The sequence below is a fragment of the Felis catus genome, chromosome B3 (assembly GCF_018350175.1).
Source record: "Felis catus isolate Fca126 chromosome B3, F.catus_Fca126_mat1.0, whole genome shotgun sequence".
Taxonomy (NCBI): Eukaryota; Metazoa; Chordata; class Mammalia; order Carnivora; family Felidae; genus Felis; species Felis catus.
The window spans coordinates 23,923,372-23,938,080 of NC_058373.1; the positions used below are offsets into that span (position 1 = coordinate 23,923,372).

At 32.1% G+C, this 14,709-nt stretch overlaps 1 protein-coding gene across 2 annotated transcripts in view; it reads left to right on the forward strand.

Moving 5' to 3' along the window:
• SNURF (SNRPN upstream open reading frame) overlaps nucleotides 1-14,511 on the forward strand; it is a 50,806-nt gene extending 36,295 nt beyond the window's left edge. For both annotated transcript variants that reach the window (XR_006598971.1, XR_006598972.1), the window contains exons 8-11: nucleotides 9,407-9,540; nucleotides 9,971-10,067; nucleotides 11,225-11,374; nucleotides 13,360-14,511. The gene's annotated coding sequence lies outside the window, so the exon portion shown is untranslated. The remainder of the gene's footprint in view (nucleotides 1-9,406; nucleotides 9,541-9,970; nucleotides 10,068-11,224; nucleotides 11,375-13,359) is intronic.
• The last annotated feature ends 198 nt before the right edge of the window (nucleotides 14,512-14,709 follow it).

Sequence of the window (14,709 nt, forward strand, 5' to 3'; positions counted from 1 at the left end):
TTATATATAGCATGATTCATAAACATGGTTATAAGAAGGCATAGTGGACTTAATTTTCTCATGTTCTTCCCTTATAGGGAGAGCAAAGCATATTAATGCTTCAGTAGAAAGTCTTGGTGTCCTTACTGTTGTTTCTCCCAAGACCTGGCATAATAATTGGCATATGGTAGAAGTTTGGATAGTTAGTAATTTTTGTTATATTGGTATATTGTTATCATAGTTATTTGTTGAATTAATGCATAAATGAACAAAAGACATGAAATTTTCCTTTTATTGTATAGGCAAAGTGTGGCTTCAGTTTAAAGCTCAAATTTCTCATGTTTTATAATGGTTTGAGTCACAAAACACTGGCATTTTTTGTACTACTTTGCTGAGGGTACAAAATTATTTATTTTTTTATTAATTTTTTTTAATGTTTATTTATTTTTGAGAGAGACAGAGACAGAACATGAGTGGGTTAGGGGCAGAGAGAGAGGGAGACACAGAATCTGAAGCAGGCTCCAGGCTCTGAGCTGTCAGCACAGAGCCCAACGAGGGACTCAAACTCATGAGCTGTGAGATCATGACCTGAGCCAAAGTCGGGCACTCAACCGACTGAGCCACCCAGGTGCCCCCACAAAATTATCTTAAACTCAACTTGATTTTCTGTTAATTAGAGAGTGCCAAATTTTTTGGGGGGGCATGGAGGAAAGAAAAAAGGTTGTCTACTTTTTTATTGGGTACTTACACCTGTTTCAGTATAGCGCACAGGAGAATAAATCTTCTATGTTTAAATTTTTCAAAAAGGACATTTTCAGTTGAACTTACATTTGTGCAAATTTCTTAGAAATCAAGAGAACATTGTTGAGGAGTATATGACCGTTTACTTGTCAGTATATAACAGAGTACTTGGCCAGATAAAAATGTGAAAATGTATCATTATTTTGGTTGGCAAAATATATTGGCTATTTATTCTCTTGGTTTTAGTAATGTACACAAACATCTTCTACAACCCTGTAAAAGAAAAGACTTGGAACACTTGTATTCAAAATGACAAAACATGTACAGATAATTCAAAGAAGAAAATACTGGCAAGTAAGCATGTGAAATGTCTCCGAATCATTCATAAACACCCTTTAAAAATCATTGTATGATCATTTGAATCAATTTTACATAGATGTAAAAAGGTGATGCCAACTAGGTGAGAAAGTGGGTGTCATTCGTGGACATAAATGGAACCCAAGAAACATGGACAAGGATTTCATCCAGAAACTTAGAAAATTTATTGGACAATAGACAACCTGTTCAAGCTCCATTAGATAGCAGTTCTGAAGCTACCTTTCTAGATGACTTTTGTTGTTGTAATTGTCGTATTTTAACTGTATTAAAGCTTCTAACTGATCCCCTTACTTCTAGCTTCAGATTCTCTGTTTCATCTGTCTGCCAGAGCAGTATTTGGGAAAGATATGACAAACCAAGTCACATTTCTTCAAAAATCTGCATTTGGCATGTTTTTAAGAGTATTAGAAATAAGCAATAATCAGAGAAGAGGACAAAGATTATATAAACTGATAATAGAGGATCTTTTGCCACTGTCAAAACTGGAAATTTGCCACTTTTAGTCACTGAACATTTGGATTCCTAAATTTTGTGCCCTAAGACTCCCCTGATATGAATCTTAACGAAATTTGTGCAGCAAGAAACAATGAGATTATAATCCAAGATGATTTAGGATACTGTGCAAACGTTTTTGCCACTGACGTGAACAGGAGAGTATATCCTGAGAGCCTCTGCATTGATCAGATTGTAGTTTTCAAATTTTTCTGGAGTATCCTGAGCAATTATACTTATGGACTGCTATGAAGCCTAAACATCATGCTGATTCAAGGGGTCTTTGACCAGGACCTTCCTGTAGAGACACTCCCTAGATCTTGTATTCTATATTTATTTCATGGTCCAACATGATTAGCACAGCATCTCTAATTCCAAATTACTCCCCAGAATGCAAATGTGTGAAGTTATCTACTGAATTGAAATAATTTCAAGTGAATGGCACTTGTAGTATTGGTTTAGAATGGACAATCTCAAGTAAATATAAGACAGCATTCTAGGAATATATGGAATGAAAGGGAAGGACAACACATCCCAACTTGAGCTAGAAGCTTCACCAACTACAAAATCACAGAGAAAATAGAGATATATACTGTCCTGAAATTCATCTTGCTTTTCAAAAATTTTATTTCATTGGCAATCTTTGGATTTGGTAAAAATCTCAGTATTTTTTTCTATGGATTACCAATTTACCATAAAAATATTTAATAGTAAGAGCCTTGTATACGTGACTTTAATACATACATGATAAACACAAATTTTTTCTTTTCACCTCACACACCATTTTTAGGAATGTAAACTTATTAACTAATTACTGGACATATAGAGCTTAAGAATAAATGCTTAAGAAAATTGTGATTGGGTAATGGTATTGAAATCAATATAAAATACTCAGTGAAGGGTGAATATGTATGAACTGTTCATTGGATGTTAGTGAAAAGAATGAAATTCAACATGTAATAGTTTATTGTATTTTATTCTTTCTTTGCTTTATCTTTCTTGCACTCTGATGCTCAAGCACAGAGACTACAGTTATAAACAAATCTATTGTTTTTAAAAATGGTTGCTGTGATAATAGAGCTGGTTTCCTAGGTGAGTTTTTAAAAGCATGTTTGGTAAAACTGCCTTCTGGAAAAGATTTTAGAAAGGAATGAGGCCATTTTGTAAAGATACACACAATGCTATATTCATTGTTTGAATGTTTATGGATAAGGGGAGAGGAAATGGACATGAGGAATGTTTAATATATTAATCAGGAAAAAAGTAAGGCACTAGTTATTAATGTTTATTTTGAGAATATACTGTATGAAATAACTAAACATAATTGCATTGTGACTTTAAGGTATTGTGATTGTTAAATTTGCTAACATTTAGAAGAAATATTTTTAATACATGATTATAAAAATAGAACTGTTAGAATACCTTTGAATGATACACATTTAGAATCATTTGATTGAATGATTTTTGAGTGGCTTTTGGTGTGGGGCAAGGATTGTTCTGTATGCAGCTGTTACACAAGAAATTTTATTAAGGCTGTTCTGTGTGGTTGTAGATGTTATTCTGTAAATATTTGTTAATATCTTTATGGTATGTTAATGTTTCTGTGGTATGAGATTTAATTCCCATGATGGAATTACTGCATAAGAGTCCAGCTTCTATGCATGTTTAGGATTTGATGGGCTTTTTTATTGCTATGTATGTAATGGAAAAAGTACTGTGTTAAACCATCCTATTAATCATGGAGATGACTGATATTTGGGGCATTTTAAATGTTAGAATATAATTTTGGTTGTTGAGAGGAGTTTTAGACTGCCTTATTTGTAGTAGGCAAATAAAAGCAGAATTTAGAAGGTAGAGAACAGGGAATTTTGGAGGGCTGTACGTATATGCATATGTGCAGAAACAGTTCTTGAACAGCCTAGAGGCTTTACTCGATGCTCAGAAGTTGGGATTCGACATATATTTTATTAATCCTGTGATGTTAAATAGGTGTAGTTTGTTGTTGTTTTTTTCCAATAGAATTGTTAAATTGCCTCAACATTAATTCCTTTTCAGTAAGATTATACTTTTTTTTAAAGTGTTATATACAATGTAATGTTCTTTACCATCCACTTCTCTATCTACATAGACAGCACTGTAAATACATATCAACTTATACGGATAGACATTTTTGTTTGACAAAAATGATATTATATCTTGCCTCTGTGTTCATTGGATTATTAGGCTCAAATTGTAGGGTGGAATAAATGTGCAGTGTCTAGTATAATATCTCACATTGTTTTTTATAGAAGATTCATCATAGTGGAAATGTCATTTTAACTGTGGGTCTGCCTTTGTTTATGGTTTTTAGATATGTTTGTATGCAAATAGGAAATACAATTACTAGAAAAATCTCTACATGTGGTTAAACATAATAGGTTAGAAAAGTTTTCATTTGCCAGTGTAATTTGACTTTTAATAATTGAATTGTTCTTGCTTTAAAATACTACATAAAATAGTATAGGTGATTTACAAGTTTGTATTAGAGATGTTTGTAATGGTCTGTCAAATCTATGTTCTTAAAAGGATGGGCTGATCAAAGAAAAGTTTTATATAATGTGTATAATTAGATACAGTTATGTTTTCTTAAAGCCGAGGAATAATTATATCAGCATGTTTTGTAAATATGTAGAATGAAAAATTTGCATAACAGCTGTCAGATTATGTCTGAGTAAATAATTGAGCAGCTGAAGTTCAGGATATTTTGTTAGAGTGTTCTGTGTGTAAAACAGGATAAAATAATTTTTACTTTAAACTTTTAATCCTTAATTTTACAGGGGTTGCATTCATATACATATGTATATATACCCACAGGTGTATTGTATATGTATATATAAGACAACTGTTTATTAAAAATTATACAATAGGAACACCTTTTGGCCAAATAATTATCACTCGGCTTTAATCTGTTCTTTGTGTTGTTTGATGGTGGATAATACAGGGTGTTGTTCATGAGCTTTAGTTGCCGGAGGATACTGTTAAATGGCTAGTTAAGTTATAGACCGACGTTAGTTTTTGTTTTAGAATATTTGCATAGGATTTGCTGATAGGTGCGTTTTTTTTTTGGATATCAATTTGAGAGACAATGTGAAAAAACACTTCACTTTGACAAATTGAATTACTACACCATGTCTATTTGGGATGTATTTGGTGATAGGGATTATATTATTTTGTTTTGCGTATAGGAGGTAAGTGTCATTTTATAAATCATTTTTAGATATATAATTTCTGTCAATAATTTTGTAAATATATTTTTATTGAAATATTAAAGGTAGAATCATTGTTTGATTATAGATATAGTAGAGCATCTTCAAGCATTAGGTTTTATTTTGATGTTTTTTCTTTCTGTATTCTTTATTTCAGTTCTTTATTTAAGTTTATTTAAATTCCAGTTAACATACAGTGTAATATTAGTTTCAAGTGCACAATTTAGGTTTCAGCTATTCCAAACAACACCCAGTGCTCATCACACATGCACTCCTTTAATTCCCATCACCTATTTAACTCCTCCCCCACCCACCTCCCCTCTGGTAACCCTCAGCTTGTTCTATATTGTTAGGAGTCTGTTTCTTGGTTTGCCTCTCTCTCTGTGGCTTTGAGATTTTTTAGTTAGACATTCATTGTTAAAGTACAGAAATTATTGCCATTCATATTTTAAATATGAAATGAGTAATTTCTTATACTAAACTTTTTTTATGCTTGTAGACATGAAATAGTAAAATCAGTCTCTGCTGTTATGACTTATAGACTGCTGTGTATGTAGTTATTGATAAAATACTTATTTCTAGATATACAGACATTGCTGATAAACATGTTTAAATATCAAACTTATAAAAATCAATATAGTTTCTCTGCATGTTCAGTGGTTTGTTGTAAGAGAATGGATGGGGTGGTGGATGTTTTCCATTCTCATCAGTAATGTAAGATTCTTTGACTTTGAATCTATTTTTGGTTTATAGAGATAGTGAACATCATGTATGTTACAGTCATGCTGTTGGTAAACTCTAAGTTTGACATACCCGAATTATTTTAAGAATTTCTTATGGATGGCACTTTGTGGTTTGTTGTTAAACACTGGTATTTATAATAGTTATATTATAGCATTTGACTTAGGAAGTATATAGAAATGTTGGTAAACAAAATGATAGAAGGTAGAAACCGTTTTCTTTTGAGGATGTTGTTCACCTTTGTGTAGGATTCCATGGAATGCTGGGATTATTAAAGACAATTTATTTGAAAATTGGGTTAAAAGCTTCTGAGCCTTATTTTTGTTATGTTTGTGTGTACACACACATGTATATAGTCAGGAAAGAGGGTGGTTAAAAGTTCATTGCCTCACATATTTCATTTAGAAGAAAAATTAGACTTCAATAGTTAAATTGTGCCCATTTTATATTAAAATATTTTTACTTATTAAGGGACATGAGGTATATCTTATTTTCTCAGATGTACTGAGGTTCTTGATGAAATTCATTTTACTAAAGAAAATTTTACAGAATCTAAAATACACAGTTCTGTGTTCATTTGTTACACAGCAGTAAGACAACTTTGGAAATAATAGGCAAGTGAAACATTTGGTTTTAAGCATCTAATATTTCCAGATGTATTCATAGTGTTACAGTATAATTTTGTAAACATTTTCATTGTAAATGTGTTAGGACTATTGTCTTTTAAAGTTGTCATGGCAAGGAAATTGATCACTGAGAAATAGGGTCTTGGAGCTATGCAATATTTATCATACACTCATTTTGTTGTTGAGAGAAATAGAAAAGATTATGCATTTAACCCATTCTCATAGTAGAATAGTATGCCATTGTATAAGTATAAACTGTATATTAAAAAACATACACCGTGTAAATTCATTTGATGTTACAAGGTGTATTGTAATGTATTTCATTTGGAGCTTCCCTAGTATATGTACCTTACATTATTCTTGTGTTAAGATATTTTTTAGAGCAGATCTAGATCGGTTCATAGCAAAATTGAGGGGAAGGTACAGAGATTTGCCATCTAGCTCCTGCCCCAGCACATGCGCAATCCCCATCATTATTCACACAGCACATGCATAGTTAGTCCCATTATCGTCATACCTTACCAGAGTTACTTACCGTTTGTTCCTGCTGATGAATTTACATCAATACCTCATAATTACCTAAAGTCCATAGTTTTTCATGGTTAACTCTTGGTATTGTACATTTTGTCGGTTTGGACAAATGTATTACGACATGTATCCATCATGGTATTATGCAGAATGTTTTCATTGTCCTAAAAATCCTCTGTGCTTCACCTATTCATATCTTCCCTGTATTTATTTTTATTGTTAACATTGGAGATATAAATGACTTTGTTAAAGAGATTTTATACTACCTCTTGGAACTATACACAATTCTGTATGTGTTCCTTTGGTTGCATGACAATATTCAAGACAACTTTGTAAATAATAGATACAAGTTTTTAGTTTTTAACATCTAGTCTTTTCTAGATGTGTAGAGTCTCACAACGTATAATTTTGTAAATAATTCATTGTAAACTTTCATAGTTTCATTGTTATCAAGTGTTTTAATAGCAGTGCAATTGATAACAATTTTCTTGATAACAAGTTTCTTGAGCTATTGCCTATTTTGGTATCGGAAGGAGAAAGTTACTAAAAAGGTGTACTGTTGCTCTTGCATTCTCTAAAAGAAAATTTTACATTTTAATCAGTTTACTCCTTGTATTATTATACATTAAAAAACCTAAGTCCTAATTTTATATTGTATTGCTATACAACTATTAAATTTATAGTTGTATTGCTGATTATGTATTTTAATCATAGCAAGTCTGTTTTATGAGAAATATTGTCCCTCTTTGAGCTCTTCAGTTTTTATTTAACTGAACAGGATGAAAATATTCAAGACAACTTTGTAAATAACAAATACATCATTTAAAAATACCTAGTGTTTTCAGATGCATGTTATTTCACAAAGTATAAATTTGTAAATATTTCATTATTGTAAAATACCGTAAGTTGTCTTTTGTAAGTGTTGGCAGTGTAATAAGTAATTAACAATTGTTCTCTTAGGGTTATATAACATTTTGGTGTTAAGTGGGTTTTTTGGGGAGAGGGATAGATCTATTGCCTTTTCTTCAGATTGTTAGGTTTTTATGTATAAGAAAATAATAGATTTTATACTTAAACAAAATATCCCAGGATGATTTTTACCTTTAGAAAGAGGAAAGAATACATGAGAAGGAAACTGTCTTTTTTAAATCACAGATATATTTGTGGAAGATATTCTTATTGTTAACTGTTACTTTGCTATGCTATATAAATCTACTTTTTGTAAATATATATGTGTATACATGCATATAACATACATGTTATAAATGTTAATACATATGTGCACATGTACATTTAGTTTTAGGAGTATAAATGTGATAGTACTCTCTCATTAGCTTATTGCTTTGCATTGTTTTTGGAATACCAAGGAAATATTCAAATCTAAACTTAAATAGTTCCATAATCCTGCTTCATGTTATATCTAAATGTATGTATTTAAAAATATTTTTTAATGTTTATTTTTGAGAGAGAGAGCATGAGGGAGGGAGGGGCGGAGAGAGAGGGACACACAGATCTGAAGCAGGCTCCAGGCTCTGAGCTGTCATCAGCACAGAGCCCAACTCGGGGCTCGAACCCATGAACTGTGAGATCATGACCTGAGCCGAAGTCAGACGCTCAACTGACTGAGCCACTCAGGTGCCCCTAAGTGTGTTATTTTTAATGTAAAATGATTAACTCCATATGTGTTTGTTTTCTAATCTGTTACCATATATAGACATCTGAATGAAAATAAAACTTCTGTGCTTATGAATATTTATTTTATTCTAAGACCTTTTTAAAAATTTCCAGTGTTTGCTTATATTTGTATGTTATGTGATAATCAGAAACAAAAGTCAAAAATGTTCAACTCAGTAGCCAATAATAAATTATGAACATTTTTTTGAAGAAAATTAATCTATAAATTAAGGTATAAATCAGTATTTTTTTGAACAGCAGTTTGGCCATAATAATTGAAATTCAAACATTTGGAATGGTGTTACTTGCTGCTGGGAATTTATTCCACATCTCAAATTTACACTGAAGTATGTTATACATTGAGTATAAATAATAGTTGAGCATCTGAAATATACCTCAACAAAAGATCATAATGGTTGTAGCTTATTCATCATATGAATATAATTTAGACACTGGAACATGGTCTGACAAGGGTATTTTGTGTGGATATTTAAAATTATGCCAGTTTTTGAACAAACATCAACTAATAGTGTGTTTACAGAGGTTTGACCATATGCCTCGTTCTAATTGGAAATGTCAATCATTACTGTTCCTGAGGAATGTGATTATTCTGACATGATTATAGAGTTAAACAATGCTGACTGATCAGTGTTATAATGAATATTTTAGCATTCTTAAAAATTTTGTACATGTGTACATTAAGTAGTAAAATACTGTCTTATTATTTGTATATTGCTACTTGACAATCTGAAATGAACATACTAATTGTTAGAAAGGTGTCTGGAAGAATGGATGGCAAAATTTTAACATTACTGTATAGAGAGATGGGAATGGAGGACTGCTTCTACTTCCTGCATTTTGAATTTTAAAGGTATTTCAAAAGGAACATCTAAACAGCAAAAAGGGGATTTTAAAGATACACCCAATTTATGCCTGCCTTTCATCCTTGCCTATCAATATCTGGCGAGTATTGGGCTGTTGTATCCAATTTTGTATTCCCAGTGGCCATTATGAATTGTTTGTGAGTGATCATGAAGAGCATGTGGTTTAGAGACTCTAGTGCAGCAGAGAGTTTTACACACTGAAACAGCATTGTGGGACTCCAGAAATGAACATGGGAGAAGATAGGATTTCAGGTAGGTGCTAAACAATTATATTTGGGTTTACAAACGCATGAATGATTAAAATAAATCATTGAAACTTTCTATAAAGGGTAAATTTTCATAAATTTACATATTTGTGGTTACTGATTAGACCATGTTGTTTGAGGAAGAGTATTGGAATAGGTTGAAAGTTAATCTTAATTAATGGTAGTAATTAGAGAATGGATTTTTCCTAGTTTTTACAGTAGTTGAGTCAGAATTTCAAGTAGGTCTTTATGGTTTCTTATATGATTCAGAACTGGCATGAAAAACATTTCAGTACATTTGTGTTATTTCTGTGTAGTAATATCTATCAGCTGTTTATCTCCATTCGCTGTTCGTGATTATTCTAAAATCATCCTAATTTGTGTGTCCTGGTGTCTTATTTGTATCTAATTGGCTATATTGTATAATTACTTCTCAGATGAACACAATGAAAGGAAGAGATTTACAGATAATCTGAGGACAGCTGACATTCCTATGGTCTTTCTTAATTCATAAGTCTTAACTGGGAACTACAGGTAAGAAGGTTCTAGATCAAGTTCTGTTTTAGAACAAGGCTTTGGCTAGACTCAGGAAAATATCACTGGTGCAGACTTTGGAATATCCAGCCATGCCTGAGAATTAGTGAGTAAATTAATTCTATAAAAAAAGATAACTTTACCAAAGTAAAGGTGGGGAGTATATGTAGAATGTAGGAGATTATTTATGTCTTCTTTCAATTGCTTTTATTTCTAACCAAGCATTATGATCTAATTAATGTTATAAAGAAAATTATTCATTAATTGGAAATTTTGAAATAAAGGATTTTTGCAAGTATTTTTATAGGGTGATAAAGGCAGAAGTTCATGGAAACTGGTAAAAAACAAACAAAAAACAAGGGGAACCCTCTTGCACTGTTGGTGGGATTACAAACTGGTGCAGCCACTGTGGAAGACAGTATGAAAGTTCCTCAAAAAGTTAAAAACATGCTTTAGCAATTGTAATCATGAGGTATTTACCCAAAGAATACAAAAATATTAAATCAGAGGGATCTGTGCACCCCATCCTTTATTGCAGCATTATCTACAAATAGCCAAATTATGGAAACACCCCAAGTATCCATTCACTGATGAATGGATAAGGAACTCCGCCATAAAAAATGAGATCTTCCCACTTGCAGCGAACAAGGCCGATGAAGCTAGAGAGTATAATGCTAAGCAAAATAAGTCAGAGAAAAACAAATGATATATTATTTCACTCATATGTGGGATTTAAGAAACAAAACAAAATAGAGGCAAAGCAAGAAATAGACTCTTAGCTATAGAGAACAAATTTATGATTACCAGAGGCCAGGTGGTTGAGGGAGATGGGTGAAATAGGTGATGGGGATTAACGAGTACACATGTAATGAGAAACAGGTGATGTATGTAAGTGTTGCATCACTAAATTGCACACCTGAAGCTAATATTTCACTAACTAGAATTTTAATAAAAACTTAAAGTATTTGGTACAGTAATAGCTGAAGTTGGAATGTTGAATCAGCTATAGGGGATTCATTAATGAGGAATTCTTTCTAAGCATTAAAAGAAATTTGTAACAAAGTTCAAAATTAGCCTCTACTTATTTGCTGCTTTTTCTATTTTATAAGAAGTATGTGTGTCTTATCTTCCAATGTTTCTTCTTTTTTTCCTGTCAGGAGATGATAATTCTAAGAAAACACACTTTTGCCATCTTTGTTTGTAATTGCAAGAATCGGTACAGTAAGACCTCTGTTGGCAATATTACTCATTTGAGTATTCGTCACCTCCCATCTCTGGCTTCGGGAATACTGCTTGGCAAAATGATTGTAAGGACAGATAAGTGTTTATTTTATTCAGGGAGAGGCACTTGATTAGGTAGGAGTTAATATTCTGCTTTGTTTAAGATTAATTAATTTTTGGTGGCAGCTAGTGGGTAATGAGATCCGTTTGGGGTACATGTTGCTAAGTAATAAAGAATCCTGACACACAGTGGCATAAAATATCTATTGTGCCATTTCATGAATTCTGTGGGTGAAGATTTCTGACAATGCCAGAATATGGGATCACCTGGGAAGATACGGTGTTTAATATTGATTCAAACGCTTAGAGGCTGGAGTCATCTGGACACTTCTTCACACATATGTCTGGCACTTGTTTTGGGAAGACTTGGAAGGCTGGGCTTAGCTAAATTAGAGCACCTTCACACAATCAGTTTAACAGAGGAAGCATCATCAAAATGAATGTTCGGAGAGAACCTTGTGAAAGTGGCATGTGGTCTTTATGATCCAACTTCAGAAGTCATGTAGTATCGCTTCTGCCACATTTTGTTGACTAACATTTTTATATGACCAGCCCAGATTCTAGTAGATATTCCGTCTCATGATGGGCATGTGCCAAGGTTACTGGTCACCTAGAGTTACATGTAGGACCAGATGAAAGAAGATATTGTAATTGAGAACTATAGCTGTATAATTTTAGTAGTTGATTTTTTTAAATAATTTTGGGATCCATTAACAACAGTTCTCTCAAATCATATATCTGTCTTTATGATCTTAATAAATTGATTTTCAGAATTTCACTTTTCATGTACTCTGGATTTCTTGCAGATATGTTTCAACAAATATCTTACTCATTGCCTGGCATAGAATTAAATTTTATTGAATTGTAACTTTGATAATAAATTAGGCAAAAGACAAGAAGTTCGAGAAAGAAAACAAAGTGCATGATTTTGGGCATTAAGTGAGTTTGAGGAGGGCAAAAGAGAGAAGAGCCCAGGTACACTAAGCTGACGTTGAGATGTATAACCTTAGAAGTACTAAAGTAATGAACTATAAAAAGAGTGAGAGGGAGCAGTTGTTAATGAAACCATTAATATTATAGCACATAGTGAATCCCATCTCCTGATGGACCAGGAGTTGTGTGATTCTCTTATTTCCTTTATTTCCCACTAGAAAGTTAATTAATGTGATACACGGCCAAGAGTAAATGCTGACAAATTCTTTAAACATTCTTTTTCAGAGAGCCTTATTGCCTACCTGCAATAATCCTCAGAATGACCTATTCTGTTAATCCCAGAATAACCTTAAAAGATAAATGCTTTTATGATAAAATGTTTTTTTTTTCCTTAGGATAAAACATTGCTAAATAGACAACTAAACTAAATAGACAACTTCAACTTGGGTGAAGTACCTACTTAAGAATTTTGATAACCAGCTGGAATAATGGGTTAAGATCTAAATCTTATTAAATTCCATTGTAGGCTCTGTCTTTTATACAATTACCTTTTTTTTTTTCTTACCAAAGGGACTAAGGTCCTTTTGTTATTTTCATTGGATTTTTTTTGCACTGTTGTCATGTTTATTGTAGAGAAAAGCATATAGATTAAATAGTTTGTGTATGAATGAGCAATCTAGAGATATAGGCATCCAAATACATAAAAGAGACACAGACAGCATGAGAATGTTGGGATCAGTCCATTTACGAAGGTGTAAGAAGAAGGAATACCAAGATACCAACATCTGGCTTTTTAAAAACTGAGGTATAGTTGACCTCATTAGCTTCAGGTCTATAAATAGTGAATAGTGATAGTGACTTGATAATTCTATGCATTAAGCAGTGCTCACAACAATAAATGTAGTTGCCATCTCTAGCCTTCTTACTAGAAAATTTCAAAAGTTATTCTGATGCATCTGTTATTTCTTCATAATAAAATGGCTGTTGCATTTCATTGTATATAATTTTATTAGATATTACTGATAATTGCATAAAGTATGCTTCCTAACTTTACGCATTTTCTAATGTGTCCTCTCAGGTGATGCCCAAATAGGAAACTAATGTTACTGCTTCTGACACCATGTTCAAATCCAAAAACGGTCTTTATAACGTATGGAGACTCCTCCTTTCATGTGTTGGAGTAGACACTCCTCCAGAAAAACTGGACTGAGAAAGCCCTTGTTTGAAAGTTACCTAAAGATTATCATTGGAGGGAATTGTAACCAGGCATGTTGACTGTTTTCATTATTGACATTGGACTAAATGTCGGGAGCTTGAATGATGGAGATGCTATTACACAGAGAAACTCAGGATGATATGATTGCAAGGCTTCATTTCAATGTTCCCATAAGTATTAAGTGCACATATTTATAATTTTCACTTTTAACAGGGTAAATTTAAAATAGATGCAGAAAAATAAATTATCTTTTTTCCAGATTTGAAAGGACACAGAAATTTGTAAAGGGTAGTATTTTTACTTTTTAAATGCTTTTTCCTCCCTCCTAATTCTACTCCCCAATATTATCTGCTGTTAAGGAGTTTTGTGCATATCCTTTTGGGGCATATCGATAAACAAATTGATAATGCCAGTAGTCATTTGGGCCCATACATTAGCTACAAATTTTCTCTTCAGTGAACATGCTTATATGTAATCTATTTTTTAACTTCTCCAGCTAAGTTGTTGAAATAGTCCTACTACTTCCACTTCATTGGAATTAAGTATATCCAAAATTTATGTTTTGAGTTAAAAGTAGAGATTTCCCCAGAATTGTGTAAATTATCCTCATCAATATTGTCTCCCAATGTTTGTTTATGAGACTTCTTTTTTCTAAAACAGTACAAACATTGGATGTTAATGTTTTAATCTTTGATAGTGTGATACTACAAAGAAAGTATTTTTCTTCAGTTATTGTTCACTTCGGTCATCTTCATATGTCCTTAAACTGTACTAGTCATTTGTTATTCTGTGTTTTGTGTTACTTTGTTTTTTGTTTTTTGTTTTTTTTTCATTTCCCTTGGAATACTAGTGTCTTTGTTACTGGCTTTTAAAAGATCTTTTATGACTAACGATTTTAACCATTTACCATGCTTTGCAAATGAAATACCATGTTTTTTCACCATTTTACTGTGATATTTTACTTTTTGGTGTACAGAAGTTGTATATTGAAATATAAAAATATTGTGTTTCATGCCTTTTGAGTTTTGTGTTTTTATTTAAAACATGAATGCATTACTATCATTTTTTGTATTTTCTTTTGTTGTTAATTATTTTGTAATTTTTCCCCATCAATCATTACTGTGGGTTTAAAGCATTACTTACTCAAATAATTAACTTAAGTAATTACCAATTATTTTAATTTCTACCATAGTAATTTAGAAATTCCCAAAT